The sequence below is a fragment of the Dendrobates tinctorius genome, unplaced genomic scaffold, assembly GCF_039654945.1.
Source record: "Dendrobates tinctorius isolate UK_male_01 unplaced genomic scaffold, ASM3965494v1 ptg000108l, whole genome shotgun sequence".
Classification (NCBI taxonomy): Eukaryota; Metazoa; Chordata; class Amphibia; order Anura; family Dendrobatidae; genus Dendrobates; species Dendrobates tinctorius.
In genome coordinates this window covers 2,514,435-2,534,353 of record NW_027361776.1, presented here as the reverse complement: position 1 = coordinate 2,534,353, position 19,919 = coordinate 2,514,435, and the positions used below count along the sequence as shown (strand labels likewise).

The following is a 19,919-nucleotide window of genomic DNA, read 5'->3' as shown; positions in this document are numbered from 1 at the left end:
AAGGAGAAATGATACTTCTTGGATATCGGTCAGACACCTCTCTGAGAATGGGAGAGCCATTTTTTTCCCTTTTACATTCTCTCCAAGAAAAAAAATTAAAGTTTTACCACGAAAATTTAGTTTTAGATTTTCACAAGGGAAAATGGTCAAAAATGGCACCAAAATTTGTCCTACAATTTCTGTTGAATGCAGACATGTAGACATACTCCATATGTGGCTTTATGATACTGCTTAGCCACACGTTGATACTCAGGAAGGACGGAGCTCTATTTGCCTCTGTCCGGGAGCACAGGTTTTCCTAAAATAGTTTGCCAACTCCATATCCAGAGCCCCTAAGTGCTAGAAGAGCAAAATCCCCCTTCAAATGACCTCATTCCGGAAATTATACGCCATTGGGAATTTACCTACAGGTGTAGAGACGTTTATTCCACGGGTTTTTTCCAGAAACAAAAAGCAGTGGATGTTGCTGAGTGAAAATTGCAAACTGCCATTTTAGTGATCGTACATTGTGGTCCCCAGTACATGCTTCTGGAGATATGCATCTGTAAATTAGGTGGGCTGTTATCGCTACAGAAATGTCAAACGTGTGGAAGCCAAGGCTAGTTGCACACGTTGAGTAAATGGATGGAGAAATTTCTGCTCCTTTTCTGCATTTCCAGACTTGAAAAAACACAGCTTCAAAAAACACGTTTATGTGTTTTTGCCTTGCGTTTTTTGACTGATTTGAGTGAGATCCATTGTGAAAAACACAGGAAAATACCAACAGGGAATTGACATGCTGCAGATTATTTTCTGCACCAAATCTGAAAGTCAAAAATACGCAACGGGTGCATGACACTTCAGGGATTCCCATTCACTTTGCTGGAACTAGCATTGCTTCAGGTTTTGCTAGCAAATCTGCATGGTAAAAATGCACCAAATCTGCAACGTGTACACGAGCCCTAAATGTGGTTTAGGCACACTGGGCCTCAGAAGGGAGAGTGGCATTTGGATTTGGGAGATAATTTGCTGAATTTCTTTTGTGGGGCGAGGAGCCATTTTGCTTTTCCAGAGCCACCAGTAACGTGGAAGCCCCTTTATTTCCAATAACAGATCTGAGTGGGGACTTGTTTTTTTGTGAATTGATTTGAAGCTTTTTTTGGGAACATATGACAACCTTTAGAATCCCATTTATCCTATGAGATATACTGAGTACTTATATTGTGGTTTCGATCTAAATCTCCGAGTGACGCAATTCAGATGAAACACCCGTGGTATCCATGTATTGTAATGATCCAGCAGAGTTACTCCGGACAGTCTGGTCTCTGTTCAGCGTTGTCCTTTTCAGAAGTGCACTAAACTGTGGCGGACCATTCTTTTATGCACGCATGAAAAGACGGATACCGCCGGATCATAGGTCAGACAGCTTCCATGGTTCTTTCAACAGGCTCATCATTATAGGTAATCTTCCGCTGGGGCTTCTGTCTAAATCACGTATTTTAAAGATTTACATGGAAACCCCGGTGTAAGCACTCAGAGTAGAGAGAAGGACAGATGTGAGCTGAGCCTAACTGTGAGGGAGGCAGAACAAAAAAAAATTAACAGCAGGTGAAGAATTGAATTTATCTATTTTTTACTTCGTTTCTCGTGTGGTGTAAATGATTAGACATCTTTATTCTTTGGGTCGGTGCGATTACAGCTATACCAGATTTAGATTTGGATTTTATGTTTGGCTGCTGTCACACCCTAAAAGACGCTGTTTATTGCAAAAACTAGTTTTTGCATCGCCATATTTTGAGCGCCATAATTTTTACATATTTTGCAGACAGTCATGTGAGGGCTTATTTTGCTGGATGAGGTCACATTTTTATTGGTACCATTTTGAGCAGATGACATTTTTTGAGCATTTTCTATTCCAGTTTTTGATAGGCACAATGAACAAAAAGACAATTCAAGAATTGTTTTTTTGGGGGGTTTATGCCGTTCTGCTTGTGGTAAAATTCTTTATTCTTCGAGTCAGTACCATTACAGAGGTACCATATTTATATTTTTTATGTTTTGGTGCATTTGCACAAAAACTATTTTATAAAAAAAATACTTTTGAACTGATGGAGCTGTATGGCCTCCTGTTTTTTGAGGGACTAGATGATGTTTTTACATTCATCTTTATGATCGTGTTTTATTCCACTTTTTGTTCAGCACTGTGATGAACAAAGCATCATGTTTGCCTAGTTATTAATTTTTATTTTTTACAGTGATAACTGAAGGGGTTAGCTAGTGGGACAGCTCGAGTTGTTCCGGATGCGGCGATACCAAACGTGTACTTTGGTTTTTTTTCATAAACATTTTTATTTCTGAGTACAATATACAGTTGCACTCAAAAGTTTACATACCTCGACAGAATTTTTTGCTTTCTTGGCCTTTTTTCAGAGAATAAGAATGATAACACCAAAACTTTTTCTCCACTCATAGTTAGTGGTTGGGTGAAGCCATTTATTGTCAAACTACTGTGTTTTCTCTTTTTAAATCATAATGACAACCCAAAACATCGAAATGACCCTGATCAAAAGTTCGTACCTCTTTTCTTAATACCACGTATTGCCCCCTCTAACATCAATGACAGCTTGAAGTCTTTTGTGGTAGTTGTGGAGGAGTTTCTTTATTTTGTCAGATGGTAAAGCTGCCCACTCTTCTTGGCAAAAAGCCTCCTGTTCCTGTAAATTCCTGGGCTGTCTATCATGAACTCTGCGCTTGAGATCTCCACAGAGTGGCTCAATGACATTGAGGTCAAGAGACTGAGATGGCCACTCCAGAACCTTCTCCTTGTTCTGCTGTAGCCAATGACAGGTAGACTTGGCCTTGTGTTTTGGATCCTTGTCAAGTTGGAACGTACAAGTGCGTCAAAAAAACCATAGAACAAATGATCCTTAAAATTTAACTTTTAATAAGACCAAGTTAAGATCATGTTCAAATCCTAATATATGAGGGAAGGGCCATCACAAATGATCGCAACAATCTGTCTAAATAGATGCTTGAATTTTGAGAAAGGGCGTCAACCCCTGATACAATGGGACGTCCCTTCAGGGGGCTGACGCCATTATGGACTTTTGGTAAAGCATAAAAGTTTGACAGAACCGGAAACTTAAGTAGAAGAAAATCAAATTCATTCTTAGAAATCAATTTGAAATTAAGGGCCCGTGTAAGAATATCTGTTAACTCAAGAACATATTCCTTAGTTGGATCATTCCTGAGAACCTCATAAGAAGATCTGACAGAATTGCTGACACCTTTGTAAATCATTCTTATGAAAAAACCTTCTCCACTTGAGTTTCCTTGTAAAGAGATTAAGATCCTTAATCCAAGTAAAGGGATCAAACCTCATGGTAGGAACAAAGGTAAGAGACCTTTACTTAAAACTCTTTCCTCCATCAAAGTCAAATCATGTGACAAGTTAATAATCTGACCATATTAATAAGTGCCATCATTTCTGTTTGTTGTTGAGTGTTCGATTCAGCAGGTGGTATGGTAGAAAACCCTGGTCCTCTAAAAAAGAGGAAGATAAGGAAGTAGAGGGTTGATATCCCCTTTCGGATCCATGAGTCTGCCATCTTCATCCACCTTTTTTCACACGACCTCTAGACCTTACAAAGTGTCTAGGTAATACCCCCCTAGGTGCCTATATCTGAGTCAATATCAGAAGATGATATCTCTGTAGTTGGTACTGATGTAACCTGTAAGGAGGGATAAGTCAGTTTCTCTTTAAATTCCGAACAGTCTTTAACAAAACGTTTATGTTTCCTCTCCTTAATCTCCAGATGAAATCTTTCTACTGCAGATTTGAGTGTTTCCTCTCTACTAGTAAACTCTGAATTGGATTCAAATTTCAAAATATTCTCAATGAGGTCTTTTAGTTTAGAAGAGGAACTTTCAATTGTCTTTTTTTGTGGGTATTTATTGGAGGGATTGTGAGGCATATTAAGGTGAGCCGCCGAGGAGTGGGGGCGCCTACTGCAGAAACTTAGGGTGTCAACCTCCACTATCAGGGAGGGCTCAGTATAGTGGCCCTATAGGGTGTACTAGGCACAAACTGTATCCATTTTTATGTCCTAAATCTGATTTGAACATGATCTTAACTTGGTCTTATTAAAAGTTAAATTTTAAGGATCCTTGTTCTTTGGTTTTTTTGGTTGTTCTTGGATCCTACTCTATTTATATTTGGTTAATGTCCAAGTACGTCCCATGCACAGCTTCTGGGCTGATGATTGCAAATTTTCTCCAGTATTTGCTGATAACGTGCTGCATTCATCTTTCCTTCAACTTTCACCAAGTTTCCTGTGCCTTTGGGCTCACACATCCCCAAAACATCAACGATCCACCTCCATGCTTTACAGTAGGAATGGTCTTCCTTTCATCATAGGCCTTGTTGACCTCTCTCCAAATGTAACTTTTATGGTTCTGGCCAAAAAGGTCAATTTTGTCTCATGACTCCAAATTACCTTGTTCCAGAAGTTTTGAGGCTTGCCTCTTTAGGCTGTGTGCACACGCTGAGGATTAGGTGCGGATTCATCCGCGCGGATTTTGTAAAATCCGCAGGTGAAACTGCAGGTCAAAAGACCTGCGGTTTTACCTGCGGATTGCTCTGCAGTTTTGCCCTGCGGTTTTTCATCTCCTCAATGGAGGAGATGGCAAACCGCAGCGGAATCCGCAGAAAGAATTGACATGTATAATTAGCTGAAGAGCCTGGCGCTGCTCGGGCATAGTAACTAACTGTGGTTAGTTATAGCAAATTATAATTATCCTCCATCCCATAGTCCCGTGCCCATATACCCATCATACATATCCTCCATCCCATAGTCCCATGCCCATATACCCATCATACATATTCTCCATCCCATAGTCCCATGCCAATATACCCATCATACATATTCTCCATCCCATAGTCCCATGCCAATATACCCATCGTACATATTCGCCATCCCATAGTCCCATGCCCATATACCCATCATACATATTCTCCATCCCATAGTCCCATGCCAATATACCCATCATACATATTCGCCATCCCATAGTCCCATGCCCATATACCCATCATACATATTCTCCATCCCATAGTCCCATGCCCATATACCCATCATACATATTCGCCATCCCATAGTCGAGTGCCCATATACCCATCACACATCCTTCATCTCATAGTCCCGTGCCCATATACCCGTCATACATATCCTCCATCCCGTAGTCCAGTGCCCATATACCCATCACACATCCTCCATCCCATAGTCAACCATTATGACATCATAATGAGCGGCGGCAGGGCTTGCAACCTATGATGACATCAGCGTCGCCATGGCAACCATTGTGACATCATGATGAGGGGTGGGGCTTGATACGCACACACTGTTTCCCCAGTATGCAAATAGGGGCATTATGACATCATAATGAGGGGCGGGGCTTGATAAGCACACACATTTTCCCCAGTATGTAGATAGGGGCAAAATTGTTTGGTGAATTGGAACACGCGGGGTTAAAATTTCGCCTCACAACATAGCTTAGGTCGCTCTCGGGGTCCAGACGTGTGACTGTGCCAAATTTTGCAGCTGTAGCTGCGACGGTGCGGATGCCTATCCCGGACATACACACACACACATATACACATACATACATACATACACACTTTGAGCTTTATATATTAGATTTATAAAAATCATCTGCAGAAGCAGACGTAGGCACTGCAATATGATCGCATATGTAAAATATGTAAAGTGCCTTAAATTGTTTTATTTGATGGCATACCATATATACTCGTGGATAAGTGGAGTTTTTTAGCACAATTTTTTGTGAGGGTCCCACAAGACAGAAGGGGAGCAGAAGTGGCAGAGCAGCGGGTTACGCGAGACAGGAGCCGGCTGCTGCGGCTAAAACCGGTGCCCGCTGACAAAGCGAAATGAGTATTGGCGTGGAGAGCAGTGAATATTTGAGTATTTATTCATCTTTAATAGCAGGCATAGTAATCGCAGACGCCTGCTTCTTGCAGCGGCCAGGCGATCACGTGTGCCTGCTAGTTAACGGAATAATTATTCACTGCTCTCCACTCCCATGGGCGTGGAGAGCAGTGAATATTCATTCCCTTTAGTAGCAGGCACACGTGATCGCCCGGCTACTGCAGCAAGCCAGTGGCTGAGGTTACTGTGCCTGCTATTAAAGATCAATGACTAATCACTGCTCTTCACGCCCATAGTCCCTGCATGGAAAGGAGTGAATATTCTGGCAGCTGTCCTCTCCTTGTAAGCAGCACATGATGTTACTGCCATGTGCTTCTTACAAACATAAATCAGCTGCTGGCATCAGAACAAAATGCTGCAAGGGTGGGCAGAAAGGGGAAGTAGGATGGTTTATTTTTTTTAATGTCTTTTTGATGGGGCTATGCCTAGCAGGATAGGGATGAGGGGGCCATGCATACCAGGATAGCGATGAGGGGGCCATGCATAACAGGCTTATACTCAAGTCAATAAGTTTCCCAGTTTTTTGTGATAAAATTAGGTGCCTCGGCTAATATTCAAGTCGGCTTATACTCGAGTATATACATTACGTAAATTCATTAAAAAAATGACTCCTCCAAGATGGAGCCACAGGCCTTTGCGCAGTAGAAGATATCGACGATCGCCAATAGATGCTACTGCGCAGGCTCCGGCAGCGCCCTCTTGCTAGAGTAAAAAAAAAAAAAAAAAAATATTGCATCCTCAAAGATGGCACTGCCAGCGCCTGCACAGTAGCAACTATCGGATGGTTCATAAATGCTATTGCGCAGGCGTGGCCCGTACAATCTTTGTTAAGACAATTTTTACTCTAGCAAGATGGCGCCGCCTGTGCAGTATCATCTATCGGCGATGGCCGATAACGGCTACTGTGCAGGCAGCCCAATCTTGGAGGAGGCTTTTTTTTTTATGAATTTATTTATATCCTCAAATAAAACAATTTAAGCCACATTACACATGTAATCAGGCTGCAGCACAGGCGTCTTTTTACTATATATAATATTCAATATGAAAAATAAGGGGCAGGTCACTGTTGGATCAGTTACCTTGTCAGAAGCCATACATATCAATAGTTAAGCACAGCACCACATGAGGACTCCCCACAAAGGCCCGCCCCAGAGCGCAAGCATATCATTAACTCAAAACTGAAAATAAAGATTAAACAACCACCAGAAGACGGATTTCACGAACCAAAGTATCATTTTTATCAGTATAACGTCGCCAACCTGACACTGTCTGTAGATTACTTGGCACAATCCTGCTGACAGGTTCCCTTGGTCACTGTAATGGTCAGTAATGGCGTGGGGAGGCATTTCTTTGGAGGGCCGAACACAGCCCTCCCTCCATGTGCTTGCGAGAGGTACCCCTGTGTCATTAGGTAACGAAACGTGATCCTCAGACCCATTATGAGACCATATCCAGGTGCAGTGTCCCCTCGTTTCCTTCTGATGCAAGACAATGCTAGGCCTCATGTGGCTGAAATGTGTCAGCAGTTCCTGCATGATGAAGTTATGATGCTATGGACTGGCCTGTCTGTTCCCCAGACATGAATCCAATCGAGCACATCTGGGACATCATGTCGCACCAGACACTGTCCAGGAGTTGACTAATGCTTTAATCCAAGTCTGAAAGGAGAACCCTCAGGTGAACATCTGACGCCTCATCAAGAGCATGCCCAGGCATTGTAGAGAGGTCATAAAAACAAGTGGAGGCCACACACTACTGAGCATAATTTCCTTGTTTTGAGGCATTTCTACTGAAGTTTTGTAAGTCTGTAATTTAATGTTCCACTTAGATTTTGAGTATCATTCCAAATCCAGACCTCTATGGGATATTAATTTTAATTTACATTGATCATTTTAATGTTTTATTGTTCTCAACGCATTCCACAATGTAATTAATAAAGATATGCATATTTAAAAAAATACATAGATGTGTACACAGTTACACCCGGTCCCGGTTCTGGCGCTGCCCCCAGTTCCGGTCCCTCACATGCTCCTGCTTTCCATGCTGCCCCTGTACCTCAGCGAGGTCCCTGCCTGGTTCCTTGTGCTCTGTCTGTCTTTCGGGGTCCTGTTGTTGCTTCTCCCTCCCCCACTTCCTGGCATGCTGTCAGCAGGCCTTCAGGGAGAGTGCTTAGGATGTGAGTGCGCTTCGCTTCCCTTTGGTCTCTTAAAAGGACAGCGCGCATTTTTTGAAAATAGCAATTATCCAATGGCAGCGCACTGATTACTATTTCTGGCCTCTCCTCCATAGGGAGAGTGCCGGAGCAACGAGTGTTATGAATGAGTCACCGTAGGAGGCAAAAACAGAAATACTAGCTAAGTCCAGAAAACCAGAGAAGTTGGCAGCTATCGGATTGCAGACCCCTGAACCTATCAACAACAACTAGCAGTAGCCGTGGGGGGTTCCTACGGTGCCCTAGACCCCTCGATCACAGCCGGAGAACTACATAGCCTAAAGACAGAAAGGGAAATCTAAACTGCCCCAGAGCAGACCCCAAAGCAATAGGCAGCCCCCAACATATAATGACGGTGAAGCAAGATGAAAAAACACTCACACAGATAGAAAGATAGGCTGAGCAAATGATGGGGCCCAAGCTAAATAAGAGCCAACAGCTGATAGGGAAAAAAGCCCTGAAGACGCTAGGCTTCAAAAAGACTATATCAGTACTGAGGTATTTTCTGAAGACAGAGCAAAAAGGAATTCAGCTCACCCCAGCAGGGAATGGCAGAAAATCAAGGAAAACAATGCAAAACTAAACCAAAACACAAATGCAAAAAGTAGAGCAGAAAACTTAGCTTTTGAGGAGCAGGAATCAGACTGGTCTCCTAGAATCCCTCAGAGAGATCACCAGCAAGGCAGAAGGGCGTCGGCTGCCTTATATCCAGTCAGTAATTCCCGTCACCCAGTCATCATCATCCTGCCCAGGTGCTTGGTAATCAGCCTCACTACCTTCCTTCACCAGAAGAGGGAGTTCATCACACCTCAATGGTGAAGGGGAAAATGAACTCTCAACAAACGAGTATCAAATCTTGCTACATCCGGTTCAGTCCCTGTTCTGTCTGCACTGCGTTAGCAATCCGTTTGCACTTGCTCATACTGTTTATCTCCACAGAGTATCAGTGACCAGTGTTCAACTATCTCAGACGACATCAGTATCCATCTATTCAAGTGCCATCCCGTTCTGCCATTTGCCATCCGAACCCGAGGACTACGTCAAGGTTACTGGAGCCAGCTTCCTATCATCTACCCTGAACCTGACCTTTCTTACCAGTGCCAGCTTCACCATCAGATCTGCTATATATGTTACCCGTTTGTCCCACTGGGACGGCTGACACATGTCTTGGGTCTAACAGGAGGTAGCACCTGTGTCCCCAGGTATTGCATTCTGGTCCTGTTCAAGGGACTTTACTACGGATACCTGGGGCTCAAGAGTCACGCCCCTTTCGGAGCCCCCCGGACCGTGGTCCCGAGGTTCCACTTTAAAAATAAAAGACGAATGTGAACTTCACTACCTGTGCCTCTGCTCCCATTCGATACATACATTATTATAAGTAAACATTGTGATTTGGGAAATAACCCTTTAATCACATTGTTAACTCTTCAATACCATCATTACAAGTACTGAGAGAGGAGAAGAACTGCAGGGTGGAGATGTGAAGACCATCATGGAAGCAGCATTTGTCACATACATCAAACTCCTTATTTTTCAATATCTGCAGTAGATTGAGTGTTAAAAAGCAACAAACTCTGCTACCGCCATCATCTTCATTATTCCACGTGCTCCCATGCTTCAGTTCTTCTCCTCTGCTGGCTGTGATGGTAGGGAACAATGGACATGAGAAGTCCTTTGATCAAGAGAGACATCAAGTCTCACGAGATCACCCTGAAAATGCTCGCTTTGACCTTCCCTGTGGGTTCTTTTTTTATTTTCTCCAATAGGATATTACCTACTTATGATGGGTCAATCTAATATATAAAGCTCAAAGAGTGTGTGTGTGTGTGTGTGTGTGTGTCCGGGATAGGCAACCGCACCGTGCCAGCTAAAGCCATAAAATTTGGCACAGTCGCACGTCTGGACCCCGAGAGCGTCCTAAGCTATGTTGTGAGGTGAAATATTAACCCCGCGCATTCCAATTCACCAAACAAATTTGCCCCTATCTACATACTGGGGGAAAAAGTGCGTCAAGCCCCGCCCCTCATTGTGATGTCATAAAGCCCTTATTTGCATACTGGGGAAGCAGTGTGCGCGTATCAAGCCCCGCCCCTCATTATGATGCCACAATGGTTGCCATGGCGACGCTGATGTCATCATAGGTTGCAAGCCCTGCCGCCGCTCATTATGATGTCATAATGGTTGACTATGGGATGGAGGATGTGTGATGGGTATATGGGCACCGGACTATGGGATGGAGGATGTGTGATGAGTATATGGGCACTGGACTATGGGATGGAGGATATGTATGACGGGTATATGGGCACGGGACTATGGGATGGCGGATATGTATATGGGCACGGGACTATGGGATGGAGGATGTGTGATGGGTATATGGGCATTGGACTATGGGATGGAGGATATGTATGACGGGTATATGGGCATGGGACTATGGGATGGCGAATATGTATGACGGGTATATGGGCACTGGACTATGGGATGGAGGATATGTTTGATGGGTATATGGGCACGGGACTATGGGATGGCGGATATGTATATGGGCACGGGACTATAGGATAGAGGATGTGTGATGGGTATATGGACACGGGACTAAGATGGCTGATATGTATGATGGGTATATGGGCATGGGACTATGGGATGGAGGATGTGTGATAGGTATATGGACACTCGACTATGGGATGGCGAATATGTATGATGGGTATATGGGCATGGGACTATGGGATGGCGAATATGTATGATGGGTATATGGGCATGGGACTATGGGATGGCGAATATGTATGATGGGTATATGGGCATGGGACTATGGGATGGCGAATATGTATGATGGGTATATGGGCATTGGACTATGGGATGGAGGATATGTATGATGGGTATATGGGCACGGGCCTATGGGATCGTGGATATGTATGATGGGTATATGGGCACGGGACTATGGGATGGAGGATAATTATAATTTTCTATAACTAACCACAGTTAGTTACTATGCCCGGACAGCGCCGGGCTCTTCAGCTAGTCTAATATATAAAGCTCAAAGTGTGTGTGTGTGTGTGTGTGTGTGTGCGCGTGTGTGCGTGCGTGTATGTCCGGGATAGGCATCCGCACCGTCGCAGCTACAGCCACAAAATTTGGCACAGTCACAGGTCTGGACTCCGAGAGCGTCCTAAGTTATGATGTGAGGTGAAATTTTAACCCCGCGCGTTCCAATTCACCAAACAATTTTGCCGCTATCTACATACTGGGGGAAAGAGTGTGTGCGTATCAAGCCCCGCCCCTCATTATGATGTCACAACGGTTGCCATGGCGACACTGATGTCATAGGTCGCAAGCCCCTCCGCTCATTATGATGTCATAATGGTTGACTATGGGATGGAGGATGTGTGATGGGTATATGGGCACGGGACTATGAGATGGCGGATATGTATGATGGGTATATGGGCACGGGACTATGGGATGGCGGATATGTATATGGGCACAGGACTATGGGATGGAGGATGTGTGATGGGTATATGGGCATGGGACTATGGGATGGCTTATATGTATGATGGGTATATGGGCACGGGACTATGGGATGGAGGATATGTATGATGGGCATGGGACTATGAGATGAAGGATGTGTGATGGGTATATGGGCACTCGACTATGGGATGGCGAATATGTATGATGGGTATATGGGCACGGGACTATGGGATGGCGGATATGTATATGGGCACGGGACAATGGGATGGAGGATGTGTGATGGGTATATGGGCACGGGACTATGGGATGGAGGATATGTGATGGGTATATGGGCACGGGACTATGGGATGGCGGATATGTATGATGGGTATATGGGCACGGGACTATGGGATGGAGGATATGTATGATGGGTATATGGGCACGGGACTGTGAGATGAAGGATATGTATGATGGGTATATGGGCATGGGACTATGAGATGAAGGATGTGTGATGGGTATATGGGCACTCGACTATGGGATGGCGAATATGTATGATGGGTATATGGGCATGGGACCATGAGATGAAGGGTGTGTGATGGCTATATGGGCACTCGACTATGGGATGGAGGATATGTATGTTGGGTATATGGGCATGGGACTATGGGATGGAGGATATGTGTGATGGGTATATGGGCATGGGACTATGGGATGGCGGATATGTATATGGGCATGGGACTATGAGATGAAGGATGTGTGATGGGTATATGGGCACTCGAATATGGGATGGCGGATATGTATGATGGGTATATGGGCATGGGACTATGGGATGGAGGATATGTATGATGGGTATATGGGCACGGGCCTATGGGATGGAGGATGTGTGATGGGTATATGGGCACGAGACTATGGGATGGCGGATGTGTGATGGGTATATGGGCACGGGACTATGGGATGGAGAATATGAATGATGGGTATATGGGCATGGGACTATGGGATGGAGGATATGTATGATGGGTATATGGGCACGGGCCTATGGGATGGTGGATATGTATGATGGGTGTATGGGCACGGGTCTATGGGATGGGGGATAATTATAATTTGTTATAACTAACCACAGTTAGTTACTATGCCCGGGCAGCGCCGGGCTCTTCAGCTAGTTATTCACATATAATCATAAGAGGCACTTCCCATATGAAATCAGACAACCAAATCAGACTAAATAGAATACCGAGCTAGTACTGAAGGGATCTATTAAAACTTTTTTTTAATGAGAAAATATTTATAAAACATTTAAACCCTTTCCGCCATATGATGTACTATCCCGTCCATGTGCCCTGGGACTTAATTCCCAGGGACGGGATAGTAAGTCATAGCGATCAGCGGCACCCACGTGGTGACTGCCGCGATCGGCAGGTGTCAGCTGATTATCACAAGCCTGCAATACTGCCTGTGACAGATCTGTCACATGACAGTTATGTCCCCCCTGGGACATTGTAATAAAGTAAAAAAAAAAAGTGTAGAAATAATTTATAAAAAAAAATAAAAAATAAATCGCTAAATAAATTAAAAAAATATTCCCTAATAAATTCATTTTTTGGAAATAAAAAAAAAACAATAAAAGTACACATATTTGGTATCGCCGCGTCCGTAACGACCCGCCCTATAAAATTGTCCCATTAGTTAACCCCCTTAGCGAACCCCTTAAAAAATAAAAAACAAACCAAGAAATAAAGCTTTATCACCATACCGCCGAACAAAAAGTGCAATAACGCACGATCAAAAAGACGCATGTAAATAACCATGGTACCGCTGAAAACGTCATCCATAATCAGCGAAAAAATTAAAAAAGTTATAGCTCGCAGAATAAAGCGATGCAAAAATAATTATTAATATTAATATTATTTTCATTGCTTAAAAGCGCTAAAACATAAAAAAATACATAAATGAGGTATCGCTGTAACCATACTGACCCAAAGAATAAAACCGCCTTATCAATTTTACCGCACGCAGAACGGTGTAAACGCACCCCCAAAAAAAATTCTTGAAATGCTGGTTTTTGTTCATTCTGCGTCCCAAAAATCGGAATAAAAAGCTATCAAGAAAATGTCACGTGCCCGAAAATGGTACCAATAAAAACGACAACTCGTCCCGCAAAAAACAAGACCTCACATGACTCGGTGGGTCAAAATAAGGAAAAATTATAGCTCTCAAAATGTGGTGATGGCAAAAACTATTTTTACAATAAAAAGCGTCTTTTAGCGTGTGACAGCTGTCAAATATAAAAACCCACTATAAATAGTAAATCAAACCCTTTATCACCCCATTAGTTAGGGAAAAATAATAAAATTTAAAAAATGTGTTTATTTCCATTTTCACATTAGGGTTAGAGCTAGGGCTAGGGTTAAGGTTGAGATTAGGGTTAGGGGTGTGTTGGGGATAGGGTTGGAGTTAGAATTGGGGAGTTTCGACTGTTTGGGCACATCAGGTGTTCTTCAACGCAACATGGCGTCTGATCTCAATTCCAGCCAATTCTGCGTTGAAAAAGTCAAATGGTACTCATTCCCTTCCAAGCTCTGCCATGCGCCCAAACAGTGTTTTACCCCCAGAAATGGGGTATCAGCCTACTCAGGACAAATTGCAAAACAACTTTTGGGGTCCAATTTCTCCTGTTACCCTTAGGAAAATAAAAAATTGGGGGCAAAAATATCATTTTTGTGGAAAAAAATATGATTTTTTTTATTTTCACGCCCGGGCGTTATAAACTTCTGTGAAGCACTTGGGGGTTCAAAGTCCTCACCACACATCTAGATAAGTTCCCTGAGGGGTCTAGTTTCCAAAACAGGGTCACTTGTGGGGCGTTTCAACAGTTTAGGCACATCAGAGGCTCTCCAAAAGCGACATGACACCCGCAGACCATTCCATCAAAGTGTGCATTCCAAAACGTCACTACTTCCCTTCTGAACCCAGACGTGTCCCCATACAGTAGTTTTCTCCCACATATGGGGTATCAGCGTACTTAGGACAAATTGGACAACAACTTTTGGGGTCCAATTTCTCCTGTTACCCTTGGGAAAATAAAATTGGGGACTAAAAGATTATGTTTGTGGAAAAAATAGAATTAGTCTTACTGGTAATTTGTTTTCTAGGAACCTTCCACGACAGCCATATCGGAGGATGTCTCACCACCCTAATGGGGGACAGGAAATGCACAAGAGGTTAAATAACACACCCCTTCCTTCAACCTCCAGTGTTTTTTCTGTACACACTAGCATGCATAGTTACCACCAAAGTGTAGGAATCATCCAGTAGAGTATCAGATAGGGAGGGAAATTAGTGCTGTCGTGGAAGGTTCCTAAAAACCGAATTACTGGTAAGACTAATTCTATTTTCTCTCGTCACCTTCCACGACAGCCATATCGGAGGAATACCAACAACTAATTTCTTAGGGAGGGACAACAGCCTGCAGAACACGTCTGCCAAACGTTAAATCCCTGTTGAAATTTAGTCTATGTCTGGTGAATGTATGCACAGACGACCAGTTGGCGGCTCTGCATATCTGCTCCGAAGATGCGTTCCCTCTTTCTGCCCACGATGTTGCTACTGAACGAGTAGAATGGGCTCTTAGCGATGTAGGAGGGGGAACATTCATAGAATCATAGAATTGTAGAGTTGGAAGGGACCTCCTGGGCCATCTGGTCCAACCCACTGCTCAAAGCAGGATTCGCTAAATCATCCCAGTCAGATGTCTGTCCAGCCTCTGTTTGGAGACTTCCATTGAAGGAGAACTCACCACTTATGTGACGAGTAGGCGAGGTTGATTGCTTGCTTAATCCAATACGCGATTGAATTTTTTGCCGCCTTTTTGCCTTTATTTCGTCCTGAAATCTGAATGAATAAATTCTGATCAATCCTCCAACTCTGTTTGCTGGAGGTAGAAGAGAACTACTCTGCGGACATCGAGGATGTGGAACACTTCTTTCGTGTTGGAGGGGTTTGGAAAGAAGGAAGGCAATATGATGTCCTGGAACCTGTGAAAGTTAGAGACTACCTTAGGCATAAAAGAGGGATCTAATCTCAGGAAGATGCTATCCTCCATGATGGTTAAATATGGCTCTTGTATTGAAAGGGCATGCATTTCTCCTATGCGCCTTGCAGTAGTGACTGCTACCAGGAACACGGTTTTTAGCGTTAAGTTTTTCAGAGTTGTGGAAGACAATGGTTCAAATGGCTCATAGGTCAAGCCCCTGAGAACTAGGTTCAAGTCCCAGGGGGGGATCTGGCTACGAAGTCTGGGACGGATCCTAGACGCTGAGGTTATCAATTATTTGATCCATCAATGATTTGCCAGGTCCTGGTGGTAGAATGAACTAAGGGCTAACACTTGTACCTTTAAGGTACTAGGTGCGAGTCCCAGATCCAGACCTTCCTGAAGAAATTCTAAGATCTGTGCAATATTAGGATGGAAGGTGTAACAGGGTCTACCCAGGCTGGGGTACCTCTTTCAGTACCACCCCGTGTTTTCGGAGGTCCGCTCTGCTTTGGCTGGAGTCTGAATGAATGACGCTGGCTGGAATTCCTTGGTTACATGGGCACATATAAAAGATCACTGCTTCTCCATGTATTTCCAGTCTGACCACACTTTACTCACAGGACACAGAATATATCACACAGATACAGAGGGCCGGCCAATAGAAAAGCGGCAGGCCAGACATACATTACAAAAGCCGCAGGAGGCCGGAGCCTGCCGATGTTTACTGTGGGAATTACAAAGGTGGGGGGAGGGCGGACAAAAGGAGAATATCGTGTCCCCTCTGCTCAGGGGCGCAGCCTGTGAACTGATGAATTAGGGACATGCATCTCACATGGAACCTATTATACATACATATAACTGCACATCATATTCTGGGTGCTGAGTTTTTCTGCAACACGTAACAGAAGGGATCTGGAGCATTTGGGGAGCACCAAGAAGAGAACTTCTTCCAGACCTTCTCATAAATGGCATTAGTGACCGGTTTCCTACTTTTCTGTAGGGTTTAGATTACTTTGTCAGATAGGCCTTTAGCATTCTGGTTTCAGTAGTCAGGCTGCAAGGTTCAATTTGCATGGGTCTGGGTGCAGTAGAGGGCCCTGGTGAAGAAGATTGGCCTTCTGGGGCAGAAGTATTGGACCTTCCTGAGCCATGTTTCGTAGGGCTCCGTACCAGCCTCTCCCCACCATAAGGGAGCCACCAGGATTGCAGTGACTTGCTCTGCCCGTATCTTCTGTAGTGTTCTCGCTATCATGTGAATCGGAGGGAAGGTGTAGGCCAGATCGAACTGCCACGGATGGGAAAAGGCATCTATTTTCCACGCTCCATCGGTGGGACTGAGGGAGAAAAAGGTTTCTACCTTTGTATTCTGACCGCTGGCAAAAAGGTCCACCTCGGGATATCCCCATCTTGAGACCAGAGACAAAAAGACTGTTTGGTCTAAGCTCTATTCCCCGGGATGAACATCCTTCCTGCTGAGGAAGTCTGCCTCCACATTGCCCAATGCCCTTAGATGTACTGCTGATTTCGACAGTAGATACTTCTCTGCCCAAGAAAAGATTCTTGCCGCCACCAATTTTAGGTTAAAAAATTTCGTGCCTCCTTGGTGACGGATGTAGGACACTGTAGTCATATTGTCTGAGCAGACACGTACATGATGATTTTGGACAAGGGTCAATGCTGCCTTCTGTGCTTCCTCTACCGCTCTTAGTTCTCTCACATCTGAGGAGCTGGTTCTGACGTCTGGGGGCCATATCGCCTGGAAGTGTGATTTCTCCACTATAGCACCCCAGACTCTCTGACTGGCATCTGTGGTGATGATTTTTAGGGGAAGCTGATCCCAGCTGACCCCCTGCTGGAGATTCTGGTGGTTCAGCCACAATAGAAGAGACGCCTTCACATGATCTGGAAGAGGAGTTCTTCTGGTCAGTATATTCCGGTGTTTGCTTGAACACCGGAGTACACATGACTGAAGGATCCGAGCATGGGCTTGGGCCCAGGAAACGGCTTGGATGCAAGCTGTAAGCGAACCTAGCATGGACATTGAGTCTCTCAGGGTTGGTGCCTTCTGGGCTCTGAACTTGGAGACTCTCTGAAACAGGTCGAGTTGTCGCTCCCTGGGTAGAAAAGATGTTCGCTTTTCCGAGTCCAGGAGTATCCCCAAGAACTTTTTCCTTGTTGAGGGATGAAGGTCTGATTTTTCCAGGTTGGGTATCCAACCCAAGGATTGTAAAATCTCCAGAGATTTCCCTACGTCCTGGTTCAGGCGAAATATGGATAGAGCTATTATTAGAAGGTCGTCTAGGTATGGGACAATGCAGATCCCCTGCTGGCGAATGAAAATAATTGCCTCTGCCATCACCTTGGTAAACACACGTGGGGCTGATGACACCCCAAATGGCAGGACGTTGAATTGGTAGTGGTTGACCTGGGACCCCTGGGACACCGCAAACCTGAGGAATCTCCTGTGATCTGGATGAATCGGGACGTGGTAGTAAGCGTCCCTCAGGTCTATTGTAGCCATCACCCAATCCTGTCCTATGAGGGGGATTGCTGTCTTGACCGACTCAATCTTGAATCGCCTGTAATTCAACACTTGGTTTAAGGGTTTCAAGTTTATAATAACCCTGTGTTTCCCTGAGGGTTTTACGACTACAAAGAGGTGAGAGTAGTGGCCTTTGCCCACCTCCTGTTGTGGAACTAGGGAGATCGCTCTTGCTTGCAGAAGTGTTTTTATGTCTGACAGCAAATATCTTTGGCAGAACTATCCGGACCTCTTCATGCCCCATAGGGGACAGGAAAAACACTGGAGGTTGTAGGAGGGGGGGTTATTTTACCTCTTGTGCATTTCCTGTCCCCCATTAGGGCGGGGACTCATCCTCCGATATGGCTGTCGTGGAAGGTGACTAGAGAAAATATGATTTTTTTATTTTCACGACCCGGGCGTTATAAACTTCTGTGAAGCACTTGGGGGTTCAAAGTGCTCACCACACTAGATAAGTTCCTTAGGGGGTCTAGTTTCCAAAATGGGGTCACTTGTGGGAGGTTTTCCACTGTTTAGGTACATCAGGGGCTCTCCAAAGGCAACATGACACCCGCAGACCATTCCAAAGTCTGCATTCCAAAACATCACTACTTCCCTTCCGAGCCCCGACGTGTCCTCATACAGTAGTTTTCTCCCACATATGGGGTATCAGCATACTCAGGATAAATTGGACAACAACTTTTGTGGTCCAATTTCTCCTGTTACCCTTGGGAAAATAAAAAAAATTGGGGACTAAATGATCATGTTTGTGGAAAAAATATGATTTTTTTTATTTTCATGCCCAGGCGTTATAAACTTCTGTGAAGCACTGGGGGGTTCAAAGTGCTCACCACACATCTAGATAAGTTCCTTGGGGCATCTAGTTTCCAAAATGGTGTCATTTGTGGGGGGTTTCCACTGTTTTGGTATATCAGGGGCTTTCCAAACGCGACATGGTGCCCGATCTCAATTCCAGTCAAATAGTGCTGCCTTCCTTCCGAGCGCTGCCATGCGCCCAAATAGTGGTTTATCCCCACATATTGGGCATCAGCGTACTCAGGAGAAACTGCACAATAACTTTTGCTGTCCAATTTCTCCTGTTACCCTTGTTAAAATAAAAAAAATTGGACCTGAAGTAATTTTTTTGTGAAAAAAAGTTAAATGTTCATTTTTTTTTTTTTTTAAACATTCAAAAAATTTCTGTGACGCACCTGAAGGGTTAATAAACTTCTTGAAAATGGTTTTGAGCACCTTGAGGGGTGCAGTTTTTAGAATGGTGTCACTTTTGGGTATTTTCTATCATATAGACACCTCAAAGTGACTTCAAATGTGATGTGGTCCGTAAAAATAAAATGGTATTGCAAAAATGAGAAATCACTGGTCAGCTTTTAACCCTTATAACTTCCTAACAAAAAAAAATTTTGGTTCTAAAATTGTGCTGATGTAAAGTAAACAAGTGAAATGTTATTTATTAAGTTTTTTGTGTGCCATATCTCTGTGATTTAAGGGCATAAAAATTCAAAGTTGGAAAATTGCGAAATTTTCAAAATTTTTGCCAAATTTCCGTTTTTTCACAAATAAACTCAAGTTATTTGAATGAAATTTTACCACTATCATGAAGTACAATATGTCCCGAGAAAACAGTGTCATAATCAGTGGGATCCATAGAAGCATTTCAGAGTTACCACCTCATAAAGGGACAGTGGTCAAAACTGTAAAAATTGGCCTGGTCATAAACAT

At 43.9% G+C, this 19,919-nt stretch overlaps 1 protein-coding gene across 3 annotated transcripts in view; it reads right to left on the bottom strand.

The window, feature by feature from the left end:
- Nucleotides 1-19,919, bottom strand: part of RARS1 (arginyl-tRNA synthetase 1) — a 679,371-nt gene that overhangs the window by 597,666 nt on the left and 61,786 nt on the right. The window lies entirely within an intron of this gene.